A 22820-nucleotide genomic window follows, 5' to 3' on the forward strand; every position below is an offset into this window, starting at 1 on the left:
TAATACGTTAAGGTGCCCTAAAGGTTTTCTAGTTTAAAGATTACTTATGTACATGTTCAAGAAATACTTAAAGAACATCAACTATGTGTCAGGTTCTGGGCTAGTCAGGCACTATGGGAGAATCAAAGATGAATAAAGAATTCAATGAGCTTACAATGTAATAAGGAGGATTTGACAAATACTTAAAAGATTGTAGTATCCTAGTAAGAAAAGCACCACCATAAAGAAACGAGACTCTGAAGAATGATTCGGATTTTAACAGGGAGAGGTGAAGAAGGGCTTTGAGCAAAGGAAAGAGTGTTACCAAAGAAAAAGAAATAAATGTAGGAATACTGACCAAGACCCTAGAGTATTTGTTAGGTATTAAAAAAGTAGAAAATAAAGACAGAAAAAGCAGACTAAAGTCTAACTGGAGAGGGCCCTAAGTGCCAAGGTTAGATATTAAAACTCCCTTTTGTGAGTAACAAGAACAAATAGAAATAAATTTAAAATAAAACAGCTTCAAGGACACAGGAGTGAAAAGGATTTAGAGGGCCTAAACTTTTAAAAAGAACAAAGCTGAACAACTTATATCACACATACTTCAACATGGTATGAATCAGTATGGTGCTGACATGATAGACATATAGGTTAACATATAAAAGAGTCAAGGAAAAGATTCAGAAATATATGATTAGTTGATTTTCAACAAAAGCTTCAAGATAAGACAAGGGAGAAGAGAGAGTTTTTTCCACAACTGGTCCTTGGAAAACTAAATTTGAAAAAGAATGGACCTTGATCCTTACCTCAAACTCTACACAAAACTTAACTCAAAATGGGCCAGAGACTGAATGCAACAGCTGAAACTATTATATTACACCTTTAGAAGAAAATATATGCTAAAATCCTTATAACCTAGAGTTAATCGAAGATTTCTTAGAACCACACAAGGAAGGGAAGGAGAAAACACTGATAAAATGGATATATTCAAAAATTAAAACTTCTGTTCTTCAAAAGACACCATTAATGAAAGAAAAGGGCAATCTACAGACCAGAAATTTCAAGAAAACATACAATCTAATTTTTTTAATGGGCAAAAGATTTAAACAAATATTTCACAGAAGATTAAACAAATGGTCAATAAGGACATGAAAAGATCAATGCCACTGGTAAACAAACAAATGCAAATTAAAACCACAATGAGACACCACCATGCACCCCACTAGAATGTCAAAATTTTAAAGAATGATAGCATCAGGTGCTGGCCAGAACGTGGAGCAAGGAGAACTTTCATACACTTGAAAGAATACGGTACAATTACTTTGAAAACAATTTGACAGTTTCTTACGAAGTTAATCACACACTTATCATACGTCACTAGACTTCTATTCCTGGGTATCTAACCACAAAAAGTTAAACCATAAGACACAAAGACCTGAACATGAGCATTCATGGTAGCTTCAGATCAGATCAGAACAGTCACTCAGTCGTGTCCGACTCTTTGCGACCCCATGAATCGCAGCACGCCAGGCCTCCCTGTCCATCACCAACTCCCGGAGTTCACCCAGACTCACGTCCAACGAGTCAGTGATGCCATCCAGCCATCTCATCCTCTGTCGTCCCCTTCTCCTCCTGCTCCCAATCCCTCCCAGCATCAGAGTCTTTTCCAATGAGTCAACTCTTCGCATGAGGTGGCCAAAGTACTGGAGTTTCAGCTTTAGCATCATTCCTTCCAAAGAAATCCCAGGGCTGATCTCCTTCAGAATGGACTGGTTGGATCTCCTTGCAGTCCAAGGGACTCTCAAGAGTCTTCTCCAACACCACAGTTCAAAAGCATCAATTCTTCGGCGCTCAGCCTTCTTCAGAGTCCAACTCTCACATCCATACATGACCACTGGAAAAACCATAGCCTTGACTAGACGAACCTTTGTTGGCAAAGTAATGTCTCTGCTTTTCAATATGCTATCTAGGTTGGTCATAACTTTCCTTCCAAGAAGTAAGCGTCTTTTAATTTCATGGCTGCAGTCACCATCTGCAGTGATTTTGGAGCCTCCAAAAATAAAGTCTGACACTGTTTCCACTGTTCCCCCATCTATTTCCCATGAAGTGATGGGACCAGATGCCATGATCTTCGTTTTCTGAATGTTGAGCTTTAAGCCAACTTTTTCACTTTCACTTTCATCAAGAGGCTCTTTAGTTCCTCTTCACTTTCTGCCATAAGGGTAGTATCATCTGCATATCTGAGGTTATTGATATTTCTCCCAGCAATCTTGATTCCAGCTTGTGTTTCTTCCAGTCCAGTGTTTCTCATGATGTACTCTGCATGTAAGTTAAATAAGCAGGGTGACAATATATAGCCTTGACGTACACCTTTTCCTATTTTGAACCAGTCTGTTGTTCCATGTCCAGTTCTAACTGTTGCTTCCTGACCTGCATACAAATTTCTCAAGAGGCAGATCAGGTGGTCTGGTATTCCCATCTCTTTCAGAATTTTCCACAGTTTATTGTGATCCACACAGTCAAAGGCTTTGGCATAGTCAATAAAGCAGAAATAGATGTTCTTCTGGAACTCTCTTGCTTTTTCCATGATCCAGCGGATGTTGGCAATTTGATGTCTGGTTCCTCTGCCTTTTCTAAAACCAGCTTGAACATCAGGAAGTTCATGGTCCACGTATTGCTGAAGCCTGGCTTGGAGAATTTTGAGCATTACTTTACTAGCATGTGAGATGAGTGCAATTGTGCGGTAGTTTGAGCATTCGTTGGCATTGCCTTTCTTTGGGATTGGAATGAAAACTGACCTTTTCCAGTCCTGTGGCCACTGCTAACTTTTCCAAATTTGCTGGCATACTGAGTGCAGCACTTTCACAGCATCATCTTTCAGGATTTGATATAGCTCAACTGGAATTCCATCACCTCCACTAGCTTTGTTCATAGTGATGCTTTCTAAGGCCCACTTGACTTCACATTCCAGGATGTCTGGCTCTAGGTCAGTGATCACACCATCGTGATTTTCTGGGTCATGAAGATCTTTTTTGTAAAGACCCAAGAAAAGTTAGGGAATAAGCTAAGTGGTTATCTAGGGGGAAGATCAAGTGCAAAGGCCCTGAGGGCAGCTATTCCAGGAATAACAGTGAATGGAGGGTAGTAAACACAGTCAAAAGCTGAGATTGCAGATGGAGGAAGATCATATAGAGCCTTATAAGCTACTAGAAAGACTTTAGTTTTTACAGTAAATAAGAAAGGAAACAAAGTTGTGACATGAACAAAGACAACATCTGACTTAGGTTTTAACTGATTCTTTTGGCTACTGACTGCACTGAGACTAGACCAAAGTGCTAGGATACACACTGAGTTGGGGATTATAAGAGGAAGCTAGGAGACTAGTTAGTTCGGTAGCTCAGTCACATCCAACTATCTGTGACCTCATGGACTGCAGCAGGCCAGGCTTCCCTGTCCATCACCATCTCTGGGAGCTTGCTCAAACTCATGTCAATCAAGTCAGTGATGCCATCCAACCACCTCATCCTCTATCGTCCCCTTCTCCTCCTGCTTTCAATCTTTCCCAGCATCAGAGCCTTTTCCCATAAGTCAGTTCTTCGCATCAGGTGGCCAAAGTATTGGAGTTTCAGCTTCAGCATCAGTCCTTCCAGTGAATATTCAGGACTGATTTCCTTTAGGATGGACTGGTTGGATCTCCTTGCAGTCCAAGGGACTCTCAAGAGTCTTCTCCAACACCACAGTTCAAAAGCATCAATTCTTCATCACTCAGCTTTCTTTGTAGTCCAATTCTCACATGAGACCAGTTAGGAGACTATTAAAAGAATCCAAGTAAGAGATGACAACAGGCTGACCAGGTAGTAGTGGATGTGGGGAGAGGTGGTCAGATTCAGATTCTAGATGTATTTTGATGAAGATCCAACATAAATTATAGACAGATAAGCTGTAGATATGAGAGAGAAGAGTCATAGATGACTTCAAGGTTCATGATCTAAGTAACAGGGATGGGGCTGTCATTTACTTAGATGAGAAAGACTGAAGATGAAACAAGTTTGGATGAAAAGATAAATTCAGTTTTTGCACATTTTAGATTTAAATATGCATATGGAAATATCATAAATCAATTAGTTACGTGTCTGGAGTTCAGAGGAAAAAAAAAAATCTTTTTTTTTTTTGGGGGGGGGGCAAAGTTAATCCCTGGGTATCATGGTGTGTGTGTGTGTGTGTATGTGTGTGTGTGTAAAACTTTAGGAAAGAATCCATACTTGAACTGAATACATTAGGGCCTTAGTACTAATGGATCATGTGCTTTCTGATTTACATAAATCCATGCAAGTCTGCTAGGCACTTCACACCTTTATTTTTACTTTCACATCTGAAGTACAGCAATATGGATAGATAAGGTGTGTATTTAAGATAACAACGTGAACAGACACATTCCTGGAGCTATAGCTATTTAAAAGTGACACTAGCATCAAGATACTCATTCTTATTCTGGGAAGGCTTTAAAAAACAATCACTTGTTACGAAACTAACTGCACTGCCAAATGCTTAAGATCATATGTAAAAATCATCATCTTCTCTACGTTTTACTGTTTTAAATCAAGGAAAGTAATAGACTTTGTGATTAGAAGTTTGGTTTTTATGCTTATAACCATCTAAGTTCTAAAGTGAGTAACATTTCTACACTGTATCTTATAACAGAAATACTTTGCGTAATGTTAACGAAATACAAAATGGCATGTAAAAGAATCAAACCTCAACTGGAATTTGTTAACATGGGCAAACTGGTGATTGAAACCATTTCTTTAAAATAGTAACATTTTCAGTGTGGATGAGCATTCTTCTCTCCCAGTCATCTATTCATTTCCAATCCCATGCCTTTGACTATTTCCTCATGCTAGTATGTCCCTCTTCGCAGCTGTTACCACCCTCTTCCTTCAAGGCCCAGCCCAAACTCAGCCTCCTCCAAAGCCTGCCCTGAACCCCAGTGGTTTTCAGTTCCATATTCCCAGAGCATTGCCACTTATAGGTCCAGAGCACCCATGTCGCTCTGCCACGGATTAAGTTTACCTCTACACTAAAACAGAAACCGCTTGAGGACAGAAAATCTACCTAAAATGCTTACCTGAGTACCCTACATATGAAATTGTAGGTACCTTACTTAAAGGTTTGTTCAACTAAATTAAAATCCTATCAAAGAAAACAATCAAATACACTGAACTCAGTGGGATATATGCTCTAATTTCATCACTTCAAACATGCACTTTTGGGTCTCACTTCCCCATCTCTCTGTAACATTCCAGATAAAATGACTCAGTCATTTTCAAATATTGCAAAATATAATCTAGTCTAATTTATACCTTAAGTTTCATATCTTATTCAGAGTATCCATATACTAACCTCAGCCAAGCCAGGCAAGAACATAATCAGTTTCTTTCAAAATCCTTACTGGTTCTTTCACTTTTCTCCACTTCCTTTTTCACTTCCTGGTTCTGCCAGATCAGAATAGGAGAGGGACAAGTGTCCCACATGCCTACTTTAATGGGGGCTTACTTGATAGCCATGAAGTAAGATCATCTGCTATGCTTATGTAATTATGACAGCTATCTCCTCTCATTCTCAAAGCCCAACTTGGACAGCACGTTTCAGGTCTTCACAGAAGGGGGGCCTTAAATTTCAAGAAGCCTCCCACCCTGAATAGTTCCCTGGTGTTGGGGGTGCACTCTACAGCTGGCCTCTTACCATCCTACCCAAAATCCCCTTATAGGGCAAGCACTCCACCTTCCCAGGAGCCATCAAGATTACCTCAAGCCTGGTTACTTCCCATGGCACCCAAAAAAACTTATGCCTGCTCACCACACTAGATGCAAATACCAGCTCTTCCCACTACTGCCCTCTCACTCAACATGCCAAATAACTAGCTCCACTTATTCTCCTCCCCTCCAGAAATGAGTCAGTTAAGGAAGGGCCCTGAACTCTAGGAAATGTATGCCATGATCTCTCAAGAAGTCTGCAGAAGGTGCTACTGCAGTATCAATAAACAAGGTTCTGAAGCTGATTAAACACCCGGACAAGAAATTAAATACCAATTTACCTTTCTGGAAGATATACCCAAATCCTGGGCTGGAAATAAAAGGGCCTTTGGGCAAGAAACAGGGAAATGTCATATAACCAACTCTCCACTAGAGTAACAATTCTTCCCTTGAATGACACTTTGTGGGGGAGGACTGTGCTGGGCCTTTGTGGCTGGGTGCGGGCTTTCTCTAGCTGCTGCGAGCAGGGACGGGGCCACTCTCTAGTTGCAGGCTTTGCAGCGTGCAGGCCTCTCATTGTAGTGGCTTGTTACACAGCACAGGCTCTAAAGCGTGTGGGCTTCAGTAGTTGTGGCCCATATGCTTAGCTGCTGCGTGTCATACGGGATATTCCCAGACCAGGGATCTAACCAGTGTCCTCTACGTTGCAGGCAGATTCTTAACCACTAGACTCCAAGAGAAGACCCTGAATGACATCTTTAAAACCCCTTTTCTAATTTCACTTATGTTATGGGGAGTGGATGCCACAATCTTCTTCTTTTACTAAGCCCCACAGTACTCTTTAGAATATAAGGATGCTTCAGTTCAATTCAGTTCAGTCACTCAGTCGTATCCGACTATTTGCGAACTCATGAATTGCAGCACACCAGGGCTCCCTGTCCATCACCAACTCCCACAGTTTACTCAAACGCATATCCATCAAGTCAGTGATGCCATCCAATCATCTCATCCTTTTTCGTACCCTTCTCCTCCTGCCTTCAATCTTTCTCAGCATCAGGGTCTTTTCCAATGAGTCAGTTCTTCACATCAGGTAGCCAAAGTATTGGAATTTCAGCTTCAACATCAGTCCTTCCAACGAATATTCAGGACTCATTCATTTCCTTTGGGGTGGACCGGCTGGATCTCCTTGCTGTCCAAGGGACTCTCAAGAGTCTTCTCCAACACCACAGTTCAAAAGCATCAATTCTTCGGTGCTCAGTTTTCTTTATAGTCCAACTCTCATATCCATACATGACTACTGGAAAAACCATAGCTTTGACTAAACAGACCTTTGTTGGCAAAGTAATGTCTCTGCATTTTAATATGCTGTCTAGGTTGGTCATAACTTTTCTTCCAAGGAGTAAGCGTCTTTTAATTTCATGGCCACAATCACCATCTGCAGTGATTTTGGAGCCCAAAAAAATAAAGTCAGCCACTGTTTCCCCTGTTTCCCCATCTATTTCCCATGAAGTGATGAGACCAGATGCCATGATCTTCGTTTTCTGAATGTTGAGTTTTAAGCCAACTTTTTTACTCTCCTCTTTCATCAAGAGGCTCTTTAGCTCTTCTTTGCTTTCTGCCATAAGGGTGGTGTCATCTGCATATCTGAGGTTATTGATATTTCTCCTGGCAATCTTGATTCCAGCTTGTGTTTCTTCCAGCCCAGCGTTTCTCATGATGTACTCTGCATAGAAGTTAAATAAGCAGGATGACAATATACAGCCTTGACGTACTCCTTTCCCGATTTGGAACCAGTCTGTTGTTCCATGTCTGGTTCTAACTATGGCTTACTGGCCTAAGAACCATCTAAAAATTAACACAGATTCTTGTCTGCAATTGTCCTCAAAGCCCAATAAATAGCACTTCCTTTCTGCAATGAACTAAATACTCACTTCTATGAGATGTCTTCTCTATTTCAATAAGTACAGGTGAAATAAGAGTAACTGTAACCTATCAAACTATATGGCTTCCCAGCTGGCTCAGCAATAAAGAATCTGCCTGCCAATACATGAGATGCAAGAGTTGTGGGTTCGATCCCTGGTTCAGGAAGATCACCTGGAGGAGGAAATAGTAACTCACTCCAATATTTCTGCCTGGAAAATTCCATGGACAGAGGAGAGTGGCAGGTTACAGTCAATGGCGTCACAAACAGTTAGACATGACTTAGCAACTGAACATATACACACATCAAGCTATGTGTTCGATCCCTGTGTTGGGAAAATCCCCTGGAGGAGGACACAGCAACCCACTCCTGTATTGCTGCCTGAAAAACATGGACAGAGGAGCCTCGTGGGCTATAGTCCATGGGGTCACAAAAAGTCAGACACAACTGGGCACACACACACACAAATTAGTGACTGAACACACACACACATCAAGCTATAGCTATGAATTCGCCTGTATATTTTGAAAAAAGTTTACTTTAGGAAAACATAGTAACTGCAATCTATAAAGGGATCTATTTATTGTCTACTCCTCATTGTGGAAGGTTTCCAGGAGACAACAACAGAATTCCCAATTTGGTCTACCAATGTTAAATTCACATATTTCTTATTAAATATAACTTATTTATAAAGTAAGTGTTTTGCTGCTTTATTTAAACACACACACACACACACACAATCACACTCTTCCCTAAACTGCCTTGTATTTGAAAATGGGAAAGTTTTCCAAATATTAATCACAATGATCCAAAATAAAATCTGCAGGGGAGTTCAATTATGGCACAATAAATGAATGACAAAGCATCTTATTTCAAAATCCCTGAGTTTTAGGATTTGAATATCTGTAAGAACATTCCTTTCATTACAGATTCAAAAGTTTAAGGCTTTCAAATGCTACAACACACCTGTCTCTGAGTTATAGGCATTGCTTCCATGAAAAAATAGCTTAAAATCCATGAAATGAAATCAACTCCACATAAAGCTATCGCATGACTCTGATCGCTAATCTGACTTGTAAATTAGATGTCTGTAACTTCCACTATTCAGCAATCCACAGATTTTTTTTCCTAGCAGGATGGCTATGTTGGCTGCAACGCACTCTGACCAAAAATGTGCGGTAGCAGCAGTGTCACACTGACAAACTGAATGCTATAGACCTTAAATAGAGGTTTCATTTAAGTCATGAGAAAATCTTTCTCTGTAGATGAATGACGCAAAATGTAATCTATGTTTTGTATCCTGGGCTGCCAGGATTTTTGTTGAATGCTAGATGGAAAAAAAAAAGACTCACTGAGGAAAAAAATGGGATTTGACTTTAAGAGAATCCACCCACTTCATTCTCAGCACTGCTTTCAAATCTTCTATGAAGTGAAAGTCACTCAATCGTGTCCGACTCATTGAGACCCCATGGACTATACAGTGCGTGGAATTCTCCAGGCCAGAATACTGGAGTGGATAGCCTTTCCCTTCTCCAGGGGATCTTCCCAATCCAGGGATCGAACCCAGGTCTCCTGCATTGCAGGCAGATTCTTTACCAGCTGACACACAAGGGAAGCCCAAGAATACTGAGCTATGTTTCAATAACTGATATAAACAAATGAATACCAAACGCAGGGATTCTAACCAAATAAAATATTGAGTTTGGTTCAGAGAGAACTTTGATGCTCCAGTTTTCTTGTGATTCAATAGTTCTAGAAAATACATAGGTTTATTTCCAGTTCACACATGCTCATTAAATCATTTTAAGTGAATTTAGTTAACAGGTCTGAAAACATTAATTTATTATTAGTAGCTGTTAGTATTAATTTATAATATTATGTTCTATGCACATTAATACTGTACAGCATGATTTCCTACTTACTATTGAGTTCAACAGCCTACACAAAAGGATATTTTCCTAAAAAATTCTGGTTACAGAAGCAAATAGAAGCATATTTACACACTCTAGGGGAGAGCAAAATTTCAAAAATTCCCCAAACAAAAACTTCCACATGATATCACAGTCCTTATTTTGACCTTTTTAGTTTAAGCTAAAAGAGATGCTTAAAATGTTTTTCAGGTTAAGCTAAAAAAGATGTTAAGCTAAGAGATACTTCTCTTTAGATTATTTCCCTTAGTGTAAGAAAGCCCAATACTAAAAGGTGATAACTATATTAATTTCCATAAATAGGATCTTTAAGGTTTGATTACCAAAGAAATTACCATATACCATTATGGAATGATAATATATTACACACTCCCCAAGTAAAAGACCAAATTTACTTCAACCACCCCCACTCAAAAAAAAAAAAATCTTTATTCAGTCATGAAGTCCTTGGAATCACAGCAGGGCTTGATGCCATATTGGTGTCACATTCTGCCAGCAATCCAAATAGGCCAGCCTTCTTTTTCAACTTCTTTGTCTACTAGTGCATCACTGGACCCAGCAGGCAGTTCACCCAGACAATTTCAATAACGGATTTTGGCTCTCTGTGGATAACAGATGAAAATCTTTACGAAGTATCCAGTTTGTCTTATAGCTGAGAGATCTGAACCTGATGCAGATGTCACATCTAAATTCTTGAACAGATTTTTATCATCAGTGCCACCTATAAAACAAGACAGTGTCACCAACAGCATTGTCCTGGAGAACATCTATTTCAGTAATGCTAATAAGCTTTCTGTATTACAACTGACAGTCATTTATTTGCCTAAAACAGAGATCAGCAAACCAGAGCCCATGGCCCAACATTTAGCCCACTGCCTGTTCTTACATAGTCATGATCTAAGAATGGATTTTATATTTTTTAGTGACTTTAAAAAAAATGTTTAATGATTAATATTTTGAGACATGTGAAAATTACATGAAATTCTAATTTCAGTCTCCATAAATAAAACTGCATTGCAACATAGCTACTCATTCATTCATGTATTTAGCTGCTTTCACACTATAATGGCACCTTAACAGAGACCATAATCAACCATAAATCCTAAAATATTTACTCCCTGGTGCTTTGAAAAGAAGTCTGCTGACCCCTGGCCTAGAGAATATTTAGTGGGTAGGTAATATGAATCCAGTTTCTTTGCCTGACTTCCATCCATTGGTTTAACAAGTACTCCTTCGATAGGTCTATCATTCCAGTGCAGAGAGCAACTATGGTCACTCTGCTCCCCACTTTGGCCCAGTCTTGCCTCTATACAAAGGCCCGACAAGGCCCTTGGGCAGGAAGAAGACAAGCTCAACTTCAGGTCAAATTCTAGTTCTCCAAAGTTGTCCTTGTCTGTATCCCCATGTTTCCTGGTTCTACATCTTTGCCATATATCCACCATTCCCATAATAGGCTCCCTGTATGGACACCACTCTTAAAAAGTCTGTATTTCCTACCAGAGACTCTAAGGTAGTAGTCTGAGTCACACCATTCTTTGATTTGCCAGCCGATTACCAGTTCTACCCCTGCCCTAGCAGCCACAGGTAACATGAATTTGTTTGGGGCCCTTGTGAACATTTTGCATACTTCTTCAACCTCCTGGGTTCCATTCTTCTTCCTGATCATGAATGCCCATGGAGTTCATTATTTTCCTTCTACATTCAAACCTTTGGCCTATAAATCTATGACTTCAACCTTACCAACGGGCTTGTCATTCTACCTCTTGAGCTCAGTTCATACAATAACCAAACACAGGAGTATAACACAACAAAAAGACTCTATACAGGTGGATCTCCCAACATAGGACTACCCATCCCTTATTTTAGGAACTGGCACAAAAAAAGTATCTATTAGTATCACTCCCAAGCAGCATCCAGAACATCCCTTCCCTTTTTCCCTCCACCATTGCTGGTTGGCCCAAAGTTTCTATACCTGCTTCATCTGAGAGTTACTCACCACACTTTATATACACCTGGGGTCCGAAGGATACCTGCATCTCAAGTACTGCTTCAGAATGCCTCTCTTGCTTATATTAAAGCTTTACCTAAAACACTGTAAAGCAACTGTACTCCAATAAAAATTAACATTATTTAAAAAAAGCTTTAGCATTCCTATTTCTATTACAAGCAAAAAAAGGGGACCTCTTGCCACTGGGACTGCAATGAAGTAATGATTTTGGCTAGACTTCCAGGAGTCAGAATATAATTCCCTACAGAAAGATGTTAATAATCCAAAACAAGGCTATGCCCATAGTATTAATGGCACTATAGAACCCATCTCTAATGCATATTATATTGTTGCAATTAACTAATTCACAAACACATTCATAAGCTGTGGACTGACCATCTAAAAACTAGCTATGAAATGTCAGGAAGACTTTACAGTAGACAAATTAGCCTAGAGTGAAGACTTCAGAGAAAATGGCAGTTTATTTTCAGGAAAGGGGATTTCACTGCAATCCTGAAGAAACCTGCCATGGTGAACAGCTCTTAAAACTGCATGAATAGCTCACAACCAAAAGAGTGGTGTCAAGAATGAATACACTGATGCAATAACCATTAACCATTATCTCAATTCTGAGTAGCAACAATCTAGGTAGCATCAATCTTAAATAAAAATGAAAATCTTTTTTAAAAACACACACAGGAAACTTCTGCCTGCTTGGAGAATGACAAGAATGCCAACCAGTGACATATCCTTACAACTAGAAAAAGAAACTAGAGGTAAGCAGTCCATATTCCAAAGGAATATGCAAAATATTACAACTTTAGAACTTTCACTTGATGAATCTAGCCTAATTTCCTTAAACAGTTCCCAAACTTCCTAGCATCAAGACTCTGTGCACTATTGAAAATTGAGGACTCCAAGAGTTTTTTTTGTTAATATGAGTTATAATTATCAGTGTTTACTATTATTAAGAATTAAAGGAGAAAATTTTAACTACTGATTCATCTTAAATTTTTTAAGCTTGACTTACAATTTAAAAATGTATATATGAGATACCACACAATTAAGCTGATTCTCCCATCCATGGACTCAGGCTGTTTCCAATTTTTCACTATTATAAAATGAAATCATAGATATGTAAATATTAACAAGAAAAAAAAAGGGTTGCTCTATAGTGTTAATGGGAAGAAAATCAGGTAATAAAATAGCATTTAGAGTTTACAGTCTTTTAGTTTAAAAAAATGCAACATTAAATAAATGTTTTATTAAAGCACTTGTTTCAGTGAACTGCTAGTATCTGAAAATGCAGACATCTATCTCATCTCTCTATCAAGGCTGAGTTCCTGCAGAGTGGAAAATGCTTATTCATATATACTCTACAAATATCTGTTGGATGAAACAAATTATTTTCCATTTCTAGAATGTGCAAGACAATGATTAAGTTCCAATTTTGTACAAAAATATGCTCTGCTTTCCTCTGAGTGATTCATTTTAAAATTTTAGTGACACGTTAATATGAGAATATACTTTTGAAAAATTACTATACAAAAAAACCTTAGCATTAAAAATGACATAGCTTTACAACTTTTGCAAATTTCTTTCATGTTTAACCTAATAGAGGACAGCTGGATTCTCTTATCTGCTTCTACATACAAACTGTTGTGATACCTGCTTTGACTGAACTATATGAAAACAGCCCCACACAAGTATGCAGTGAGAAAAAAGGAAGTATATGGATATTCTTTGATACTACACCAAAACTTGACAAGTAGAAGAGTTTGTGGGCTAGCTGTAATATGAAATTGAATATCACATAAGTTTTCTGTATTCTGTTACATGCTTTCTATAAGGGTCTTTTACCATAATTTTGGAATATTGATCACTTTGAAAATATTGTTTCATTGAGTTATTGTTGTTCAGTCACCCAGTCATGTCCAATTCTTTGCAAACCCATGGACTACAGCACACCAGGCCTCCCTGTCCCTCACATTCTCCTGAATTTTGCCCAAGTTCATGTCCATTGAGTTATATAAACATTGAAGATCCTGATATAACACAACAGCAAAAATTCACATTCATAACATCACCACCCATCCCACTGCAAAACTCTAAGTACTGAGAAGCTGACAAGAACACAGCAGCTGATGTAAGATTTCCAAAATTTTAATTTTCCCTAGAAAGTTAAAATTTTATCATCAGCAACAAATATTGTCAACTGTTTTTCCCTGAAGTGAACAAAAGATCACTTTATTCATTTTCAAGAAAATGACTGCCAGATATCTAGGTCTAAATAATCATGGTTTGTCTGGTATTCGACCTTTCAAGCAAAAATGATATTTCATGTAAAATATGGCTAATTCAGCTTGCAACTCAGAAGAATACTTAAGGGTTTTCCTTGAGATAAAATACTCTGGATATACAGCAGAAGTGCCTTTTGCGTATTTCCTATCTCATCATATATAGAGACAGAATATAAAACCATCACATATGAAATATCAAACATATATAAAATACTCAAACATCATATATAGAATATTAAAACAATGCACTCAAGGATCAAAATTTAATAAAACTAATAATTTTTAGTGCTTCATTAAGGACACTCAAGTAAAATTGGCTTTTTTGAGTTTTTGTTTTGGGTTTTTTTTTTTTTAAACCATGAATGGATAGCAGTGAAGAATATGATGATTACTAGTAGAGTCTGGTGTCACTGACATTTAATATCTACTAAGATATTCAGTTTTACCTAGTACTATTTACTATTTACCTACTAAGTGAACTCCGGGAGTTGGGGATGAACAGGGAGACCTGGCGTGCTGCAATTCATGGCGTCACAAAGAGTCGGACATGACTGAGCAGCTGAACTGAACTGAACTGATTTTACCTACTACCTACTACTAGTATCAGCAGAGCAAATGTAAAAAGTGGAAAAGGAAAAAGTTACTACTACCATAAAGATAATTTTAACCTAATGGATCCCCCTGAAAGGGTCCCAGTGACTGACCAACAGGCTTACACACCACAACTTGTGGACTACTGCTGTCTTAAGAAAACACTGAAAGCTAATGAATGATAACTTGCCATCTTCAAATCCATAGTAAATGCCCTCCAACATAAAAAATACAGTAAATACCTGTATGACTTATTTCCTTTTAACTCAAAATTGGTCCAATTTGTTCTGAAAGTGAAATAATAATATAAATAACAGTAGTGATTAACATGTAATGACCTCTGACAGGTATTATGTCATTTAATCCTCGTAACTCTTACCAATTCTCTGACCTTCACGTCACAGATGAGGAAGCCTGAAGTGCAGAGAACTAACGCCACACTTCCAAAGTGTCAATAATTACCAGTATTTATGGATTCTGGCTTTACTTGTGGCTCAGCTGGTAAAGAATCCACCTGTAATGCTGGGAAGATCCCCTGGACAAGGGAAAGGCTACCCATTCCAGTATTGTGGCCTGGAGAATTCCATGGACTGTAAAGTCCATGGGGTCACAGAGCTGGACACTACTAAGCAGCTTTAACTCCAATACTTTGGACACCTCATGCGAAGAGTTGACTCACTGGAAAAGACCCTGATGCTGGGAGGGACTGTGGGCAGGAGGAGAAGGGGACGACAGAGGATGAGATGGCTGGATGGCATCACCGGCTCGATGCACTTGAGTTTGAGTGAACTCCGGGAGTTGGTGATGGACAGGGAGGCCTGGCGTGCTGCGATTCATGGGGTCGCAAAGAGTCGGACACGACTAAGCGACTGAACTGAACTGAACTGAACTGAAGCAGCTTTCACTTTTACTTTAAGTATTTTGCTTACCTCATATTAGTCTTAACAACCTTTTTATTATCCCTTTTTTCCTTAACTCTTTATACTTTAATACCATTTTACAGATGAAACTTGTAATCAAAAAAGTAAAGTATCCTGCCCAAGGTGACCCAACTGTTAGATATCTATATTTAAATCCAAGTCTGTCTCACTCCTAAGAGTACAGTACACATTCCGCTTTCCTATACCAATTATCAACATATCCTTTGCATATAAATAGACTGATGATTACAAAAGTCTTACATAGTTTTAAACAAGACAACTGAGCAAGGCCTCTATTTTAATAATTCTTGCTAATTGACTATTTCTGTCATAAACTAGAACAAAGTCTACTTCCCTTTAAAATAGTATATGATCCAGATAACAGTTCACTAATTCACATTATTAGACACTTAGCTGTGAACAGGACAATAAATCAATACTGATAAGCTTTCTCCTAAAAAAAAAAAAAATACTCAATACACTCAGCTGATATTGTTTCAGTATTATAGATGAAAAACCTGAAACCCAGAGAAGTAACTAACTTCCCCCAAAGACATGTTGTTCACAAATGGTACGGTCAAAATCAGTCTGGACTGACCCTGAAGCCTAAACTCTTAACTACATGGCCTGCATATATTAAAGAAGGCAATGACCTAGGAATTGTTCACAAGGTCTGTATACAGAGCTTGCTGATATCGTAACAACTCTAACCAAGGCAATCAACATATGAATCATCTTGCATCTCAAAGATCAACATATGAAAAGGAAGCTGGTGCATGCTGAAAATAAAAAGCCATGTTCTAAGGTGCTTTCAGTAAAGCATCTATAGGTAATGTTGAAGAAAGGAATAAAATTCAGTTACAGTAATGCTGAAGAAAGAAATAAAATTCAGTTACAGAGGTGTCAGATAGCACACATCTCTGTGGCTAAAATAAGCCTACCTCTGTTTCAAAACAAAACAACAACAAAAAATGGCCTAGAGGAGAGCCACAGGCTACCTACAGATTGCACAACTTTCAGATGCCAGGAACCCAGGAATGCTGCAAACCTCAGTAAACGGCAGCAGAAATCATTACCCTAAGACACTAAACTCTAATCAATCAGAAAAATTTTAATTTCAAGTTATAATTTGCAAAAGTCAAGGGTTATGGCCCAATGTTTGTTTCTATTTCAAGGGCTTACAGTACAAACTGTTGCTTAATATTAAACCCCAAGGCGGAAAGGAATAGAATCAAGGTTTATCCAGCTCAATTCACCTTCACAACTTGTTTTAAGAACTTGCAGAAATATAAACATCTTGAGCTTGGACAGAGGAATGTGGCTTTAATTTCAAGCCCATTGTATTCTTAAGGAGTCCCCACACACACTTGACATTTGACAGGAAGGTGACAAAATGGAAGGCTGTGGTGTACCACCTAAAAGGGCAGGCATTACAGGCAAGAGATGAGCAATTACACTTGTCAAAGAATACCATATTCTGGGTTCCCTCTGTGGCAAAGATAAAAAAAAATTACAGAGCAAACCTTACCTCCTCCATCAATGATTCCCAGCATGACCAAAAAGAATCAGAATCTAGTAATGTAAAACCAGCTGACAGATATATAGAAAGAAAAAAAAAAAATCAAGATTGAGGTCATGTCCCTTGACATGCATCATTTACACTAAGGATCCCCTCACTTATCTGAATTAATTTCATGTACCTCATTTCATTCAGATAATTGAAGTTTTCCTCTTAAAAGTTGTAAAGTGTTTACCTCAACATAATTAGTAAACTGTCCACTTAAAAATACCACTACAAAAATTACCACCCCCTCCTCTCTACATTACACATATACTTCACCATCATTAAAAGTATGAGATTTTGGCCTTCACGGGAAATTTAGTTCAAAACTCCTCTTTAAAAAATTAGCACAAGAAATTCTACAAGAAAAGTTATGGTCATTACCTTTTTAATAAGTGTCTGCATTACTTGTTACAGACATGGTAATTTGGATACTCAATACATGACTACTGTTCTGAAACCATATTAAAGGTTTTAGACTACTAAAGAGTTTGATGACTTGCCTCAATACAATAACTGGGATTGTATGGAGAACAAAATCAAAGAGGTCTCTCTTTTTTATGAGCAGGCATTTAAGGGCCTTTTAACGAGAATTTACTCTACAGTATATAATTACTAATGAACAAAAATAGGGCCATTAAATTCACTTCTTTATAGTGCCATAAAACTTCTATTTGTAAGAAATAAAATATATACATTTAATCAAACTCAAGAAAACTCTAAGTGAGCAACACCTAACAATACATAGTAAAAACTATATACTTTTTCTTCTTAAATAAATGTCCTGCCAGATGACTGTGACTAATTTTGTATGTGGATATGCTTATAATTTAAAATACACAGACTCTCTGGTACTAATGATGGCAATGAAATGTCTGAACTTCTTATATGAATTCTCAATTTCTATATGAACACTGGTTTCCAATACTGATAACAGACTTACTGTTGATTACATCCAATCGATACTTGTATATTGTCTATCACCTGCTATGTGTCAGGCACTGCAGTAAGTGCTGAGGACACTGTCAGGAACAGCACAAATTCAGTCCCAACACTCGAGGAATATAGAGTCTAGAACGAAAGAAAGATAATGAAAAAACACACTATGGGAAACTTGGTGGAATAACAGATACTTGGTCAAATGAAAGCTCAAAACTGCAAGAAGATCTGGGTAGAAAATCAAGCACTTGAAAAGAATTAGCTACCACTAAAATCTGATAAAAATAAACCAGTAACTAACTCAGCTAAGAAGACAGAGAACCAAGAGCAAAACAGTCAGGAAGTAATGAGTATGTGACCAGGGTGTTCTAGTATCAGATGCAAATGAAAAGCTGACCCTCAAAAAAGCTGAAATTATAGCAGCCAAAGAGCCCAGCTCTCAGCTGTCCTGTTCTCAGTATCTGACAAGTCAATACAGTGAGTGTGAGCCTAAGAAGCAGAATCAAAGCATTCTGACTCTGCTAGCTCTGTCATGGTTGAAGCAGGACCCCAACCATCCACCATGGATAAGACCAGGCCCCAGTTCCAAGGGAAGAGAGGACAGCAAGGAGACAGAGACGGTCAAGCAGGAGAGTTCTTGAGCAGGCTCAAGACAAGGTTCAGGTCCGCAGAGGATATGAACTACACAAAAGAATAATACAAGAAACACATCAACTCTATGGACTATTCAATAGCAAGGAAAGACTGTGGAATTGCTTTACTTTTAAAAATAAATACTCACAATTATATTCTTAAATCTAAAAGCCTTAAGTGTGACCTTCAAGAGTGGGAGAAAAGGACTAGACATTCTTACTAATTCTTACCAATTGTCTGATTCTATAACCTAACTCCATCTAAATCTATATTTATAGTCTACACGCTCTACATATACTTCCCCAAGATGTTTATGGCATATGTTTCAAAATTCCTCATGAGTAAAAGCGTTTTTCAAAATGAGAATCTCATAGTCAAATTGAGTATGTGCAAAGGATATAAGAAGACATCATATCTCAGTAAGCAATGGATGCTCAGGGCACTGGAATAATTCCAGATTTCACTTCCTGAAGGGGCTGAGGATCTTAAGATATTTTCAGTCTTAAAAATCAGTTCAAAAACTGGGTAGAAAAGACAGAACGAGGAGTGGACAGGCCAGGTAGCCTGGTTCTGACACAGGAACCAGCAATGACAGAAGAGGAATTATTTGCTCCCTATAAATTAAGCACCATCATACTCTACTACTGGAGGAGGAAATGGCAACCCATTCTAGTATTCTTGGCTGGAGAATTCCATGGACAGAGGAGTTCATGGGGTCGCAAAGAGTCAGAAACGACTTGAGCGACTAACACATACACAACACATACATACACTCTACTATACAACTGTTTTTAGTAACAGTGTCAGGAGAGAGGAAAAAGTGCATGTAGTCCAAAGATGATGTCCCTGTGAAGACTATTATTTATATAATTCAACATACTCAAACAGAAATAACACTATGGAAACAGCCTTGCATTTGCCCAAACATTATTTGCCAAGGCTATTCAAATGGTGGAGTGGTGCTACTCTCCAAAAGAAACGCTTGAAAATTTTCCTCATTTTTTTTTTAAATAAACAAAACATTATAATAATCTATTAAAGAAAGAAAATAAAAGTCTAAGAAAAAGAAAATATAGTGGGGTCTTGGTGTTTTTGTTTTTATTTGGGGTTTTTGCTTTATTTTTTCTGTATATCCATCACGAAGCACATCACATCAGCCAAAAACTGTTTAAAGTATCATTTAAAGACAGCTTGTAAAGGCAGTCTGAACTCTGAAAGTCATGTTGCTTCCAGGAGTCTATATACTGAAAAATATATCTTTATAAAGTGAAACGAAGGTGGCCTTAAAATGTGGCCTATGGTAACAATCAGGATCATTCAATTCACAATTTTCAAACTTTGCTCCAGTAGAAAAACTGCATTATTTTAGCTCTAAGTGGTGTCCTATCAAAAAGTTTAAGTAACACTGTGTTTCCCCAATTTCACAGTGGATAACATATATTAAAGAATAAAATTCTCAATGTTAAGCTTTTTCCTCAAATTTTCTAAAATATTATTAGATACATGCTATCTCTTTCAGTATTGGAATTAAGCCTAACAGAGTATCTGATTCAACACAAAAACGGAAATGAGATATTTCAAGTTTATAATATCATCCTTCATGACTTCCAGACACTCTGCTACCTTCTTAAGTTTGATTAAGCCCAACAAAACCACAAGCATTTACAAAGGACCCACTACACTTGACATGAAGCGTACACAGATGAATAAAACACAGTCCATCTTACAGGAAGCCCCCACCAGGGAAAGTGCACACAAGCCAAAAAGTCTCTACTAAATGCCTGCAGTAAACACTGGAGTGGGAGATGCACATTCACCCCAGGCCAGTAAGAACTTCCAGACTTCTGCGTTGAGGACCACTAAGAAAAGGGATGCTGAGGATGCTGGAATTCAATGACTACATGCGTACAGACCTTTCTTCTCTATTATATCAAGTTTACATACATCATAACTCTAGGATTCTTGAAATGCCAATCTCCTGGAATTGACACAGACTACCTGAATCAAGAATATGAATGAACATTCTTGAAATGAAAATAGTTACTAAATTCAAACAAACTGGAAATTACTGTTTCAATTGGTAAAATGTAAACTCTCCTTAAATATAATTTGTATCTAATGAGTCCAAATCACAGACTAAAGCCTATACCCAAAATATGGGGAAAAAATTAAAAGTTAGTAATTTTTTGGCTTTTAAGACATCAAACTCAAAACAAATTTTGGTACAAAAATATCCATTGGGGAGGTCTAAAGTATCTACTTAAGTGTTCAGTTAAATCAACTAGTTCTCTTTAGTTCATGTTAAATCTCTTCAGGGAATCTGGATTACTTTCTCTCTGCAAAATAATGACGCTGGATTAAATTAATAATAAATAACTAACAATCAGCTGTTAAAGTTCCTCACAAACAGAAAATTCTGTACTTCTGCAGTCCGTGAAATTAAGACGTCAACATGGTTTCAAAATAAGAGTAAAGAAGCCTTAACTGCTCAAAGTGGTAATGCTATAAACATCAGTTTCCTACCTTATCTTAGTATCAAGGTTCAGATTTTACCTATCCAGTTTTCAAGTTCGTCAAAGAAAGTTTCATGATTCAAAGGGTACTCCTCCCACCCTCTATACTAAAACTGCTTCTTTAAAACAAGATCCTAAGGAAAATGCATAATGAAAGGCAGTGCGAGCTGAGGAGACTATTCCACACCAAACCTGGAACGCACTAATTAAAATTCAGTATTGCACTTTGTATGTAAGTTCCTACATGAAACTCCCGCCATGCTTTAGTTTAAGGTTAAACAGGTTAATAGAATCCAATAAAATGGCTCTATTGAATTATACTGGATTTCTTTGCAGCAGCTCCTTTACCTGACCATTCTGTTGAACTTTAAAATCAACTTCAGGGGTAGCACCCAGGAACCAAGGTGAGCCACGGCTCACGGGGGCTGCACTCTGCAACCCACATCATGTGGAAAATCACCGTCAACGCACGTTTTCCACTTCAAACTGTGATACGGTGGAGGAAAAAGTGCATAGCCTTCTCTTTGAACCTCCCATCATATTGCCTCCAGGCGCTAACTTAAGAATTATCTCGAAGATAATCTAATGCAGTACAGTTCTCAGAAGACTCTATAAAGTTGCCTTCGCCAGAGAGGAGAGGGAAGAAAAAAAAACCTCGCCCGAAACTAAAGGTTAAATTACTATAGTACTGCAACTTCGCTGTTGGGTACGTGTCTGGATTTACAGGATTAATTCCGGGGACATTTCCACCAGTACAAACTGCCTGGAGCCCGATTAAAACAAAGTGTATGCTGGATCCTCATAGGAGAGAAGTGGCGGGGGTGCACAGAGTGAGTGAGGTCGTAAGTCTCTGCAGACTAAGTAAGGGGCTCCTGAGGTCAGGAAAGTGAGGGCGATAATTGGGCCAGACGCAAAGGGTCCTTCAGGCAGGCCTACGGGCGCGCGGCGCGAAGGACCACCGGCCCGGCAGTCTCAAGATCGGCGAGGAGGGCCCTACGGCCGAGCCCAGGAACCTGGCCTCCTCCCAGCCAGAAGGCGACGTGCCCCCACCCACTCCCGCGGGCAGAGCGAAGAGGCGGCAGCGGCGCGCCGAGCTGCGGGAAGCCGGCCCGCAAAAAACGCAGAACCCAAGAAAAGGGAGTCAGAAAATGGCCAGTGTGCAGCAGGACTGAGACGCTGCTGCCCGGCTCAGGGCGCGCGGCGGACCGCGACACCGCCAGCGCAGCGCGTGCGCCCGGGAAGCACACCGCCCGCGCGGCCCTCAGCTCCGCCCCCCCCCCTCCCCCGGCTCCCTGCGCCGCCGCCGCCGCCAAAACCCCTCTGGGAACTCCGAGCCGCGCGGCCCCGCGAGGCGGGCGCCTTGGAGCGGAGGGGAGGGGCTGCGCTCCCCGCCTCCCCGCCGGCCCGCGCGGCTCCCCAGCCCGGAGCCTACTCACCTCCTCCTCCTCCTCCTAGTCTCTCCCTCCTGGCCACCGGCGCGGCCCAGCCGGCGACGCGCTGACGCCGGGCCCCTCCCCCGCGGCCGCAGCCGCCGCCGCCGCCGCCCCGCCCGGCCCGCGGCCGCAGCGGCCTCGGGGCGCGTCAGGCGCATGCCCCGCCCACTGGGGCCGCCCACGCGCTCAAGACTCCGCCTCCTGCGCTGCCGGGACGCTGCCCGTCCCTGACTCAGCGGCCGCTCCCGCCCTCTGGAGATTAGCACATGTGGGCTCTCGACCCCCGCACCGCTTTTTACCTATTCACTGCCCGAGGACCTCGCTTTTCCGCCCACCTCCCCACCTTTCCCATCGCTGGTCCG

General features: G+C 39.6%; 1 protein-coding gene across 10 annotated transcripts in view; it reads right to left on the reverse strand.

Moving 5' to 3' along the window:
* GTDC1 (glycosyltransferase like domain containing 1) overlaps positions 1–22586 on the reverse strand; it is a 429626-nt gene extending 407040 nt beyond the window's left edge. For 6 of the 10 annotated variants that reach the window (XM_070389957.1, XM_070389949.1, XM_070389923.1 and 3 more), the window contains exon 1: positions 22462–22533. The gene's annotated coding sequence lies outside the window, so the exon portion shown is untranslated. Of the gene's footprint in view, positions 1–17883; positions 18012–21373; positions 22171–22461 lie in introns of those variants that run through there. The other 4 variants (XM_070389890.1, XM_070389906.1, XM_070389962.1 and 1 more) reach the window with 4 other exon arrangements.
* Between the last annotated feature and the right edge of the window lie 234 nt (positions 22587–22820).

Source organism: Bos mutus, chromosome 2, assembly GCF_027580195.1.
Source record: "Bos mutus isolate GX-2022 chromosome 2, NWIPB_WYAK_1.1, whole genome shotgun sequence".
NCBI classification, from domain to species: Eukaryota; Metazoa; Chordata; class Mammalia; order Artiodactyla; family Bovidae; genus Bos; species Bos mutus.